Consider the following 11,090-nt stretch of genomic DNA (forward strand, 5'->3'; position numbering starts at 1 on the left):
CTCTGTTCATCTGTAAAAGGAAGAGAGTAAAAGGAAGAGAGTCCCTGAGCTGTGAGCGTCACAGGAATGCTGAGGTAGCATATGAGACAGGTGCTGAATTCTGCTAAAACACCAGACAAAATATAAAGCCTTATGATTGTTCAGAACAGTTGGGTTAGCAATCTGGATTTAAAAATTGGGGGTGGGGTGTGGTATGCACTCCTTCTAAGTTCTCAGGCATGACACTGGGGGAAGAGATTATCCCTGAAGCAGAGACAAAGTGTTCCTCTGTTAGGAAGGATGTTAGGAAGGAAACAGTTTGGTGGGGGAAAGCTTACAAAAAAAAAGTAATCCATCTTTTCAGGTGTTAAGAATTGATTGCAAAGGCTGAAGATTGTTTTTCCTGGGGAGAGCTTTTGAAAAAACAATGGAAGACAATATCCAGTTTAAAAAGTAGAACCTATAAACTCTCTTTCTAAACACAAGAACAAAAGAAATCACAAAAGACTGACATATTTCTCTCTCTTTATGTTTAAACTTCATAAGCCAAATGTCCAAAAACAAAGCTTAAAGCAAATCTGACTTTTGCAAGTCATTCGCAAGTCATGAAAATAGAAGTCTCGTAGGTAGTTAGTTCATCCTAATATGCCAGAGGGTACTAATGTAACTACAGTATACATCTTATAAAAGAAGAAATACAACTTTTTCAATCTGATGAAAAAGAAAGCTCAACCCATTGTAATCAAGTAAATATAACAAAAACTATTAGATACTATTTATAACCTATCAAATATGAGAAAAAAGGTTTTGAAGAGAATACTCAATGCTGGAAAGGCTGCACTGAGACACTCACGTGTTCCTGGTGGAAGAGTATACAGGCATAGTCTTTCCAGAAGGTAACAGCAAAATGCATCAGGATGCTTGCAAATGCGTGTGTTCTTTGATTCCACTGATTCCACTGCTGGAGGCTGAATAGTGCAATGGCAAAGGATGCAGCCTCTGAGCCAGACCACCTGAGATTGCCTCCTAGCCCCATCACTTACTGGCCCAATAACTGGGCAGAAAATTCTCTAACCTCTTTGTGCCTCAAAGTCCTGATCTGTAAAATGGGGTGTGTGACAGTTAATGTTAGGTGTCAATTTGACTGGATTGAAGGATGCCTAGATAGCTGGTAAAGTATTGCTTCTGGGTGTGTCTGTGAGGGTGCTACCAGAGGAGACTGACATTTGAGTCGGTGGACTGGGAGAGGAAGACCCATCCTCAACATGAGTGGGCACCATCTAATCAGCTGCCAGCACAGCTAGAACAAAGCAGGCAGAAGCAGGTGGGATAAGTTGGCTTGCTAAGTCTCCTGGCTTTCATCTTTCTCCCGTGCTGGATGCTTCCTCCTGTTCCTCCTGCCCTTAGACATCAGACTCAAGGTTCTTCAGCCTTTGAACTCTTGGAGTTGGGGGATTTCAGGCCTTTGGCCACAGACTGAAGGCTGCATTGTCGGCTTCCCTGCTTTGGTTCTGCTTTTGATTCCCTGCTTTTGGTTCTACTACTACTGGCTTCTTTCTTCCTCAACTTGCAGACGGCCTGTCGTGGGACTTCACCTTGTGATCATGTGAACCAATTCTCCCAAATAAACTCCCTTTCATATATACATATATCCTACTAGTTCTGTCTCTCTGGAGAACCCTAACACAGGGTAATAATGCTATCTTATTTCACAAAGTAGTGTGAAGATTCTATTAGGCAATGTAGGCCATCCAGAATATGGCTGATGTATCATAAGATGCTATTAATATTATTGGTTTTCTTTCATTATTAGACAAAGCTAGCAATAATCTAAAAGTTGTATTTGTTTCAGCAATATTTACTTAGCATTACTTTTTGGTGGGCAGTGGAGGAGAAAACAGTCTTGATCTCTAACCTAAGAAGTTTTCAACATCGTTGTAAAAAACATGCTCTGAGATGCTCATTTAATAATACTTATAATAGCAACCAATATTAAATCAATATTCAAAAATACATGTCTATAAAGTAAAAGATTGTAAAGCATACAGTGGATTACTCTGAAGCCAGTAAAACTTATGTGTATGAGGCTTAATTTATTCATCTGGTAAATGGGGATACCACAGAACCACTGAAGGATCAGAATGATCATGAACGTGAGAGGAGTTTGGAGATAGTAAGGTAATATACCAGTGCTAATTATTACCACTTATTAGGGTCTGTAGAAGCTCAACTATAAAAATAATTTTAATGAACATTTACTATATGCCAGATACTGTATAGGTATTATTTCATTTAATCTTCAGTCTGGGTTGCCAGGTTTCGAAAATAAAATTACATAATGCCAGTTAAATTTGAGTTTCAGATTAAAAAATGAATACTTTTTTAGTATAAGTATATCCCACATGCAATTATTTAATGTTTATCAGAAATATTTCGGCTACCCTAAAGACATATTCATTGTTTCTCTGAAATATTTAAAACATCTTTTTTTTTAACTTTTTTCTTTTGCCCTCTCAATCCAGCTTTTCCTGACTCTGGGAAGAACCAGGAAGAGAAGTCCTTAAAATATGTTTATACCTAAAATTTATTTGTTTATCTGAAATTGAAATTTGACTAAACACCCTGTATTTTGTCTGGCAACCTTACATCAATACTATGAAACAGGTAAAATAATTATATATATAATGGAAACAGACAGAAAGAGAGATTCCATTTTGGTTGGTGCAATGGGAAATAACCCACTATTCCTAATATGGATTATATAAAGGACAAAATCCTAAATCCAGAGGCAGAATGAGAAAGGCAGATATTATTTCTTGATTCTCAATACCATGTGTAGGGTAAACTCCCCTAAGAGCAATAACTTAAACATACCTTTAGAATGACCCTGTATGGCAGGAGTACCTGAATGTGTGTTCCAAGTTAAGGAATCTGGGTATGGCCAACCCAGAGATTGATTCTTTGTCTATGAGGGATATCTGAGCCCCTGTCAGGCCATACAGGGGATTGAGGCCAAGTGTTCTGGGTCAAATGAAGGCTGACAGGTGGAGATTGTTAGTAAAAACGCTATATAAGCTGCCTGCTGTTTGCAAGTTATTGTGGTTTTCCTGCCTAGCCTGCAGCTTCTGAGCCATACAGTTATCCCGCCTACCACCGCTGAACTGTAGGAAGGCAGATATGTTGTCCAGCTCACCACCACTGTACCATTTCTGTACATAAGGCAGTTCTCCGGTCCAGCCCCCGGTCACTGCACTCTCTCCCCTGTATGTAAGCCCCATGTCTTGTCTGCTGGCTGTGGGTCTCTTCTTCATCCTCTTGAACCTGGTGTCTTCCCTACTAAGGTTAATAGGGGTTTGGCAAAACACCATGTTAATATTATTTAAAATGTTAACAATTCTCAAAATATATTAAGCCCAAATTCAAATGCTAAAGATAACATGTTGCAAAGCTGACTCTAAATGACTGGATTTTTCAGCCATTTTGGAAGACTGACAACACTAGTCCCTTCTTTTAGTACCAATTATCCAGAGGTGGGAGATCAAATGTGGAAATGCTTATAAGCTGTTTTGAGTTGATGAGATTTTAGGATCTGAGAGCTAAACCTCAAGTTGCTTCATTTCCACTGGGTGGTGGCAGTTGACTTGTTTTCTGCTGTTTCCGCGGACCTTGAAATTATCATTACTATTTGCTTCACTTCACTGTACACCACCCCACTCCATTTGCAGTCTGCGCCACTCAGGGAACAAAACATATTCATTTGCAGTCTCCTTAACAATGACAGAGGCATTTTCAAATATCTTTTTGCTCTTGAAGAAAGGAGCTCACTTTGCTTTTGCAAAAGACAGGTGCAAAAAGGACCAACATTTGACACATGTCATATTACATTGCAAAGAATAGGAGCAAGTGTGAGTGTATGCGTCTGTATATGTTTCAGCACAGACATTAGACTAAAAAGAGGAGGTCTGACTTAGAGATAGACAGAGTGAAAAGGTCCCAGGAGGACTTGGTTCCAATCTTGGCTTTGCAAGTAACTAGTTATGTGACCACCCACAAGTCCCCTACTCTTTCTGAGCCTCATTTTCACTATCTATAGTGCATCAATATCTGCTCTCTTCCACAGGAGCATTTTGGGACAAGGTTTCAAACCTAGAAGGCATCTTAGCTGTATACAGCTAGGAGAAAGATTTATAATGGGTTCATTATTGACTCTTCCTTAAGAAGTTCTAACAGAATAAATTTGACTTCTTGGTGCCTGCTAATTAGACATGTATTTAACTCTGTTTCTTTTTTTTAATAACTCCCTGCTATTATTTGAAATATTCTAAGTAATAAAAAACCTCTGTCATACACACATATGCAAAGATAACAATTGGCTCAAAGCAAAATGATTTCAGAAATAAGGGGGGAAACTTCAAGTCATTACTGAGCATCAAAAAGCCTGGTGATAAAAAAAAAAAAAGATTATTCTGTTAATAACAAAAATATTTTTAAAAGGACCAAAGGATATAAAAATTTAAATGTCAGAGCTGAAGACAAAGACCTCTATCAGTACATCTCACACTTTTGCATAATCAGAATCACCTAGGAGAACTTGTTAACCATGTAGATTTCTGGGCCCCACACAAGAGATTCTGAGTCAGTAGGATTGAAGTTGGCCACGAAATCTGGATAGTTAGGAAGCTACCGGCTGATTCAGAGGCAAGTAGTTCTTTGAGGATACTTTGAGAAACATTGGTCATTACCAATCAAATATAAACACATAGTTAAGATTTTTAAATAAAGTAAGAAAGAAACTGGTAGAAAGCAGAATGTGGATTTAATTCAATATAAAGTTTTGGGATGGGAGAGATAAGACCCAAGGTGGAGTGAGAAGAGAAGGACCCCCTGCAATGGTCTTATCTCTCAAAATGTCTCTAAGGTGGATCTACAAGAGCCAGTTAGTGAAGACCATGGAGGAAAACGTACAAACCCAAGGGCAAAAGAAGCCATATACAATTAGAAGAAAAGTGTGGGAGGACAGGCAGAAATGGCCACAGGATAACTAGTCTGGAGGATGATCAAATTGGTGAGGTGTGAAAAAATGGGAGAAATTTAGCAAAGTCACTGGTCAGAGGGGAAATCTTACTCATCAAAAAGGAGAGGAAGAACCAATTAAGTGAGAAAACAGCAAAAATGTGAATGACTTTACGTTTATATGAAAATGACATATAATCTTCATGGAAAATTTGTTGGTGGGGAAATAAAGTGAATTCAACATGAAAATACCTTTTAAAAATATCTTACAGGAATTTTAGGATAGAAGATGAGAAAGTACTTTGAAAAGTATAAAGAATGAATTATATGGTTATCGCTTGCAGTATTTTCTGTGATTATCAAATTTGTTCACTGCCTGCCTGGCATAAGACAGTTAAACAGGGCAGTATGGCATTACCTTTGGATCCCAAGAGCCCAACATTGTCTGACATATAGCAGGCCAAATCGGATGGACAAATGGATGGGTAAATCAAGTTAACACAGGAAAAGACAAGACAAGAGTTACATGGTCACATAGGACTCACAAAACTTCACAGATTTCATTGTCTGATTTTTATGGACCGAGCTGCTAAGTGGTTGTCACAGCACTCAGGCATATTTTGTAGTAATACTGCATGCATGATCCTCCAGCTGGGGCATGTCTGTTTGTCTTCCTGAAGGAAGTATTTCTTGGTTCATTTTACTTGGTGCATCAGTTGTCCACCTGCTGCCCCTCAGTGCCACTTCCACCTTATTCCCTCCAGTCTGTATTGCTGGGGCTGTGCTGGCTTTCTGTTATGTCTGGCAAGAGGAAGAGCCATTATTTCTTTCTTATACTCTCTTGTTTCTGCTGCTGCTTCTGGAAGTAGCTGTGTCCTTTCACTAATCCTAGGTTCTGCTGCAATTGCCCTCCTTTATTGGTGCCAGCCGTGGCCAGGGAGACCATGCTTGGCAGTCCCAGCACAGGCTGCGTGGAACTCCTTAAAGCCTCTCCTGGACCTTGACAACTTCTCTTCAGTTTTATTCCCCCAGTTCCTAAGGCTGGTAGCTTCTCTCTCTGCAGAAACTAATCTCTGAATGTCACCCTTTTCCTTTTTTGCTTCTTTAGCTCCCTTGATTATCTGTTTCAACACCCATAATACCAAAATCTGTAGCAAATCTCTTCTATTCGAAACATCTAGAGTGGTTTGTTTTTCTGGCCAGACCCTGATGACACGCCTGGAAGAATCAGGGCAAATATGATTACACTAGGTATTGAAAGTACAGATTGGAGAACATTTCGTTTGTTCCAGAAGAATCCAGAATGAAAATTGAAATTACATTGGAGAGTCAGAACATTATTAAACAGTATGTTTAGGGAATAAAATGCCTTTTCCCTATCCTGGAATACCTCCCTGATTATAATACCTTATTACTGTGATTGTTTTTAACTTCTCTGCTTTTTCACACAATTCTACTAGAATCTCTTCCTCCTGGAAGCCTCCCTGATTACCTCACACAAACATGATCTTGCTTACTCTGAATTCCTATGGTTCTTTTGTTCTCTGATTTCTAGAGTATTTCTCCAGGTATGGTATCAATCAGTTTTCCTCTTGATCACTCCCCAACCTGAGTGATCATCAGAATTCTCAGACAAATATAGATACCAGGCCCTACTGCCTGTCCTAACCTCCTGAGACAAAATTCTACAGTGAGGGGTGGGTACTATAGGGCTGAGATAGCATCCATATATATTTTTATAACTCTCAAATGATAAACCCTTCAAGATCAGGGCCTTTTCATTTATTATGTAGCTTTTACTGTACCTAACACAAGTTAGGCAGACCACAAAAATCTGTTCATTTTCTAATGAGTTACATGAGGGAAGATTCCCAGGAAGACCAGCTGGTGTCACTACTGCCTAATTAATACTGCTGGCTCAGGGAAGGACATCTCACATAGCAAAATTTGACCTTTCTGGATTCACTAATTATGTGCTTGAATCCACCTTCCCATCTATTTTCCTAAGACGGAGCTGCAGAAACCTTACCAAAAAATAGACAGCAAAACTTCAACAGTACCAATAACTTGGGTTTTCTGAAAGGAAATGATGGCATACCCTGAGGCTGCCAGGCTTCCTGTGAGAAAGCAAGAACTAAAAAGAGCAGAAGTAGGCCTCCCATTGGCTCAAGGCCTAAGATTTCATTGCACTAGCTTCTTGGCATTAACATTCTATAGAACAAACTTCAGAAATAAACACTTAACGAATTTGCAAGCAAAACCAAACTCCAACCAGATTGCATTTTTTATTCACCTTTTATAATCTCATTCATTTTCCATAACATTTGGAGGTATTGTTTGAAAGCTTAATTTTCCTTTTTATTTACTACTTTCTTATTGACTAAATTATTCTTGATTCATGGATAAGCAAACTAATGTGGTTCTACCATGAGTCATTTATTATGTATCCTCTAAGATAACATAGAACCTTCACCTCTGGAAGAAGCCATTTAGTAACTACTTCTAATTACTAACAGATTAAGAACAGCATGTTCTCTGAAAGAAGTTTCTATACAAGCTCAAACTTGGCCATATTTCAACATTTCTAAATTCTAATTCTCTGGATGCATTACAAATCTATTCAGATGGTTAAAATAAAATGTAGATTTATGTGTCCAAAAGAAGTCTCCAAATGTCCCCTAAAACCTTTCTTAGGTAATATTATGACTTGATCATCTCCATTTGAACACTTACTCCCAGAAAAATAGATTTCCTGGATAATTAGCCTCTTTGTGTTGATTGACCACAAACTTCTATGTTCAGAGATTTAAATTTTAATTAAGAGGGAGGTATTGAATGGTAAGTGAATCTCTAGTAGTTGAAATGGGCTTCTCCTTGTCAACAATAAAGGCCTTTGTTAGCTAGGTGGTCCTGGAGGGAACACGAACCCCTAAATTCCTCTCCTTCAAGACTTCCAGCCTTAAATATCCATGGAACTATCCCCATTTCTCAGTGATCTGCTGGGGGAGTTCGTGCGCCACTGGCTGCTGATCAGTCATTTCATTTATGGGTCAGATGAAAGTAGTCTCCTTTCTTTCCCACTTGGTACTGAAGAAGTTGTGACCTTTGGGGGTTAACCAGTTACTGCCCAGCACATTGTTCACAGGTTGTGCCAGTGAGGTGTACACATTTTCCTCCTGCTCACTTTGTGGAGCGCACTGCTGGTGAACACAGGGTGCTGGACCTTACAAAGGGTTTCCATTATGGAGGAATCTTTTGAAACAATAGCAATGTTGCCAGAGGGGGAAAAACAAAACCACTTATTAGATAATGCTGTTCAGTTAGCCAGGACTCACCTTCATTGGAAAAAAAAAAAAAACTTCCTAGAAATTCCAAATGTAGACAAAAATTTATTTTCAAAGTTGTCAATATCAGCTTTGTGTTTTTTAACAAGGACTATTACTCATGGTTGAGTGTTTGCTAATGGCATTGAAATTCTTTCTTTTTCTCTTTCTCTCCTTTCTTTCTTCTTTCCTTTCTTCATTACTTCTTTCATACACACACACACACACACACACACACACATCTCATTTCTTCCCTGGACAGCAAGATGCTACCCACTGCCTTACCCCTAACCTAAATCATGGTCTCTCAGCTTACTGCTTATTCAAGGCCTAGGTAATAAACTCCATTTCCTTTTGAAAAAATTCCGACACCAGCTGGTTAATATACACAGAGTTGTGGGTCTTGCCTTCCTACCATCCCATGTCTCCCACTCCCACTCCATTCAGGCTCCCCTGAACACATCCAAAACATATCAGATAAAAGACTTTCCTTTCCTTGGGTTCCAAACTGGGAACCTGGAGCCAGATGCTCTTGCACAACCTTGGGTTCTAACTGTCATTGTCACAATTTCAACTCACCTGTCAGCATTCAGCTATACCACCTTCATAATGTTGCTCAACAGAGCAGCAAAAACCAAGGGCAGACGCCTCAGCCTTTTAGAAATTACTTGTAAATCTATTTCATGTGGTTCGAGATTAAAAAAAAAAAAAAAGAAATTGCTTGTAAAACAATAACTTTTGAAGTGTGCAATATATTTTGAAGCGTGTTTTGAATTTCTAAAAACAGGAAAACTCTCCTAACACTCCTCAGGAACAGTTTACTGAGGAGTGAACTGATAACGGCTAGGATCTCATGGGTTGCAGTTTGCCTGCAGGACTGTTTCTGCAATTCCTTGAATTTCCCACATTCCATTTCTCCATGGATTCCCTTTGCAACTAAAAATTTCAAGTGTTTTCCTAACTCCTAAGATAGAAATTTATACCTGAAACCCAAAAGCTGCATTTTCCAAGCAATATAGATGTTAGACACATTCATGAACCTCAGACCTAGCTTGGGCTTCTAGAAAATACAGTTCTTGGCAAGGTGCAGTAGCTCACACCTGTAATCCCAACACTTTGGGAGCCCTAGGCAGGTGGATCACCTGAGGTCAGGAGTTCGAGACCAGCCTGGCCAACATGGCACAACCCTGTCTCTATTTAAAAATATAAAAATTAGCCAGGTGTAGTGGTGGGCACCTGTAATCCCAGCTACTCAGGAGGCTGAGGCAGGAGAAATGCTTGAATCCAGGAGGCAGAATTTGCAGTGAGCTGAGATTGTGCCATTGCACTCTAGCCTGGGAGAAAAAAATAAAAAAAAAAAAAAAAAAAAAAAAAAAAGAAAAGAAAAGAAAAGAAAAAAAACAGAGAAAAGAAAAAAAAGAAAAGGCAGTTCTTTTTCTTGGTCCACAAGGCTCACCCCACCCCTGAGCCCATCTAGAGAGAGATTCTAATCTCTGGATAGGCTTACCATCTATACCAATCAAGTGACACTTAACAGAGAATGCCTCAGGACACAAAGAAATACCTTGAGATCCCTATTCCCATCATCTTTGTTTCCTCACCACTTACGGCCAACCAGTGACAAACCACCCCTTGGGATGAGGAATTTATCCCTTCCTTAAATGCTTTATTTGGATTATTCGCTTTATTGTAATAGCACATGTTCACAGCAGAGATTAAGGGAGGAAACAATAGAGAGGGAATAAAAATAGAATCTCCTCTAATCACCCCACTCAGAAGGAAATTTGTTTACTAAGCTATATTACAGTTATTATAATAATAAAAATTTTATCTTTAAGTGTGTATTATAGGGCTGCAATGAACATTTTCATGGCCACATTGTTTGCGTATAGCCGGGAATATTTTTATTTTTGTTTTTATTTTCATTAGTTTTTCTTTTCTTTTCCCTTTTTAAACAAAATATTAAAAATTACTAAAATCTTTTTTTTTTTTTGAGACATATTCTTGCTCTGGCACCAGGCGCCAGGCTGGAGCGCAGTGGTGCCATCTCAGCTCACTGCAACCTCCACCTCCCAAGTTCAAGCAATTCTCCTGCCTCAGCCTCCCGAGTAGCTGGGACTACAGGCGCACACCACCACACCCAGCTACTTTTTGTATTTTAGTAGAGATGGGGTTTCACCATGTTGGCCAGGATGGTCTTGATCTCTTGACCTCATGATCTGCCTGCCTCGGCCTCCCAAAGTCCTGGGATTACAGGGATGAGCCACCGTGCCCGGCCCTATTAAAATATTTTTAAATGAAACACTTCACAAATTTGCGTGCCATCCTTGCAGAAGGAGCATGCTAGTTTTCTCTGTATCCTTCCAATTTTATTATATGTGTTAATGGTGGAGGGTGTATAGACTCTTGGTGTCTTGAACAAAGAATTGAACAAAATGCACAAAGAAAGGAAGGAATGAAGGGTTTTATTGAAAATGAAAGTACACTCCACAGTTTGGGAGTGTGCCTGAGCATAGGAGTTAAAGGCCCCATTACAGAATTTTTGGGAGTTTAAATACCCCCTAGAGGATTCCACTGGTTACTTGAGGTATGCCTTATGTAAATGGAGAGGACAAAATAAGGTTACAAAATCATCTACTTGGCCTACGCTCTGTGGAGAGGATATTTCCTGTCATAGCTGAAGCGTGAATCGAACTTAGGTTCCCTGCCTCCAGACCCTATTTTCCTGCCTCATCTCCCCACTGAGAGATGTGATTCCCATAAATTTTATGGAGG

At 39.3% G+C, this 11,090-nt stretch overlaps 1 pseudogene; it reads right to left on the reverse strand.

Moving 5' to 3' along the window:
• Positions 1-10,605: 10,605 nt before the first annotated feature.
• Positions 10,606-10,701, reverse strand: LOC119466777 (annotated as a pseudogene).
• Positions 10,702-11,090: the final 389 nt, after the last annotated feature.

The sequence above is a fragment of the Cebus imitator genome, unplaced genomic scaffold (genome assembly GCF_001604975.1).
Source record: "Cebus imitator isolate Cc_AM_T3 unplaced genomic scaffold, Cebus_imitator-1.0 Scaffold227, whole genome shotgun sequence".
In the NCBI taxonomy this organism is placed as follows: domain Eukaryota; kingdom Metazoa; phylum Chordata; class Mammalia; order Primates; family Cebidae; genus Cebus; species Cebus imitator.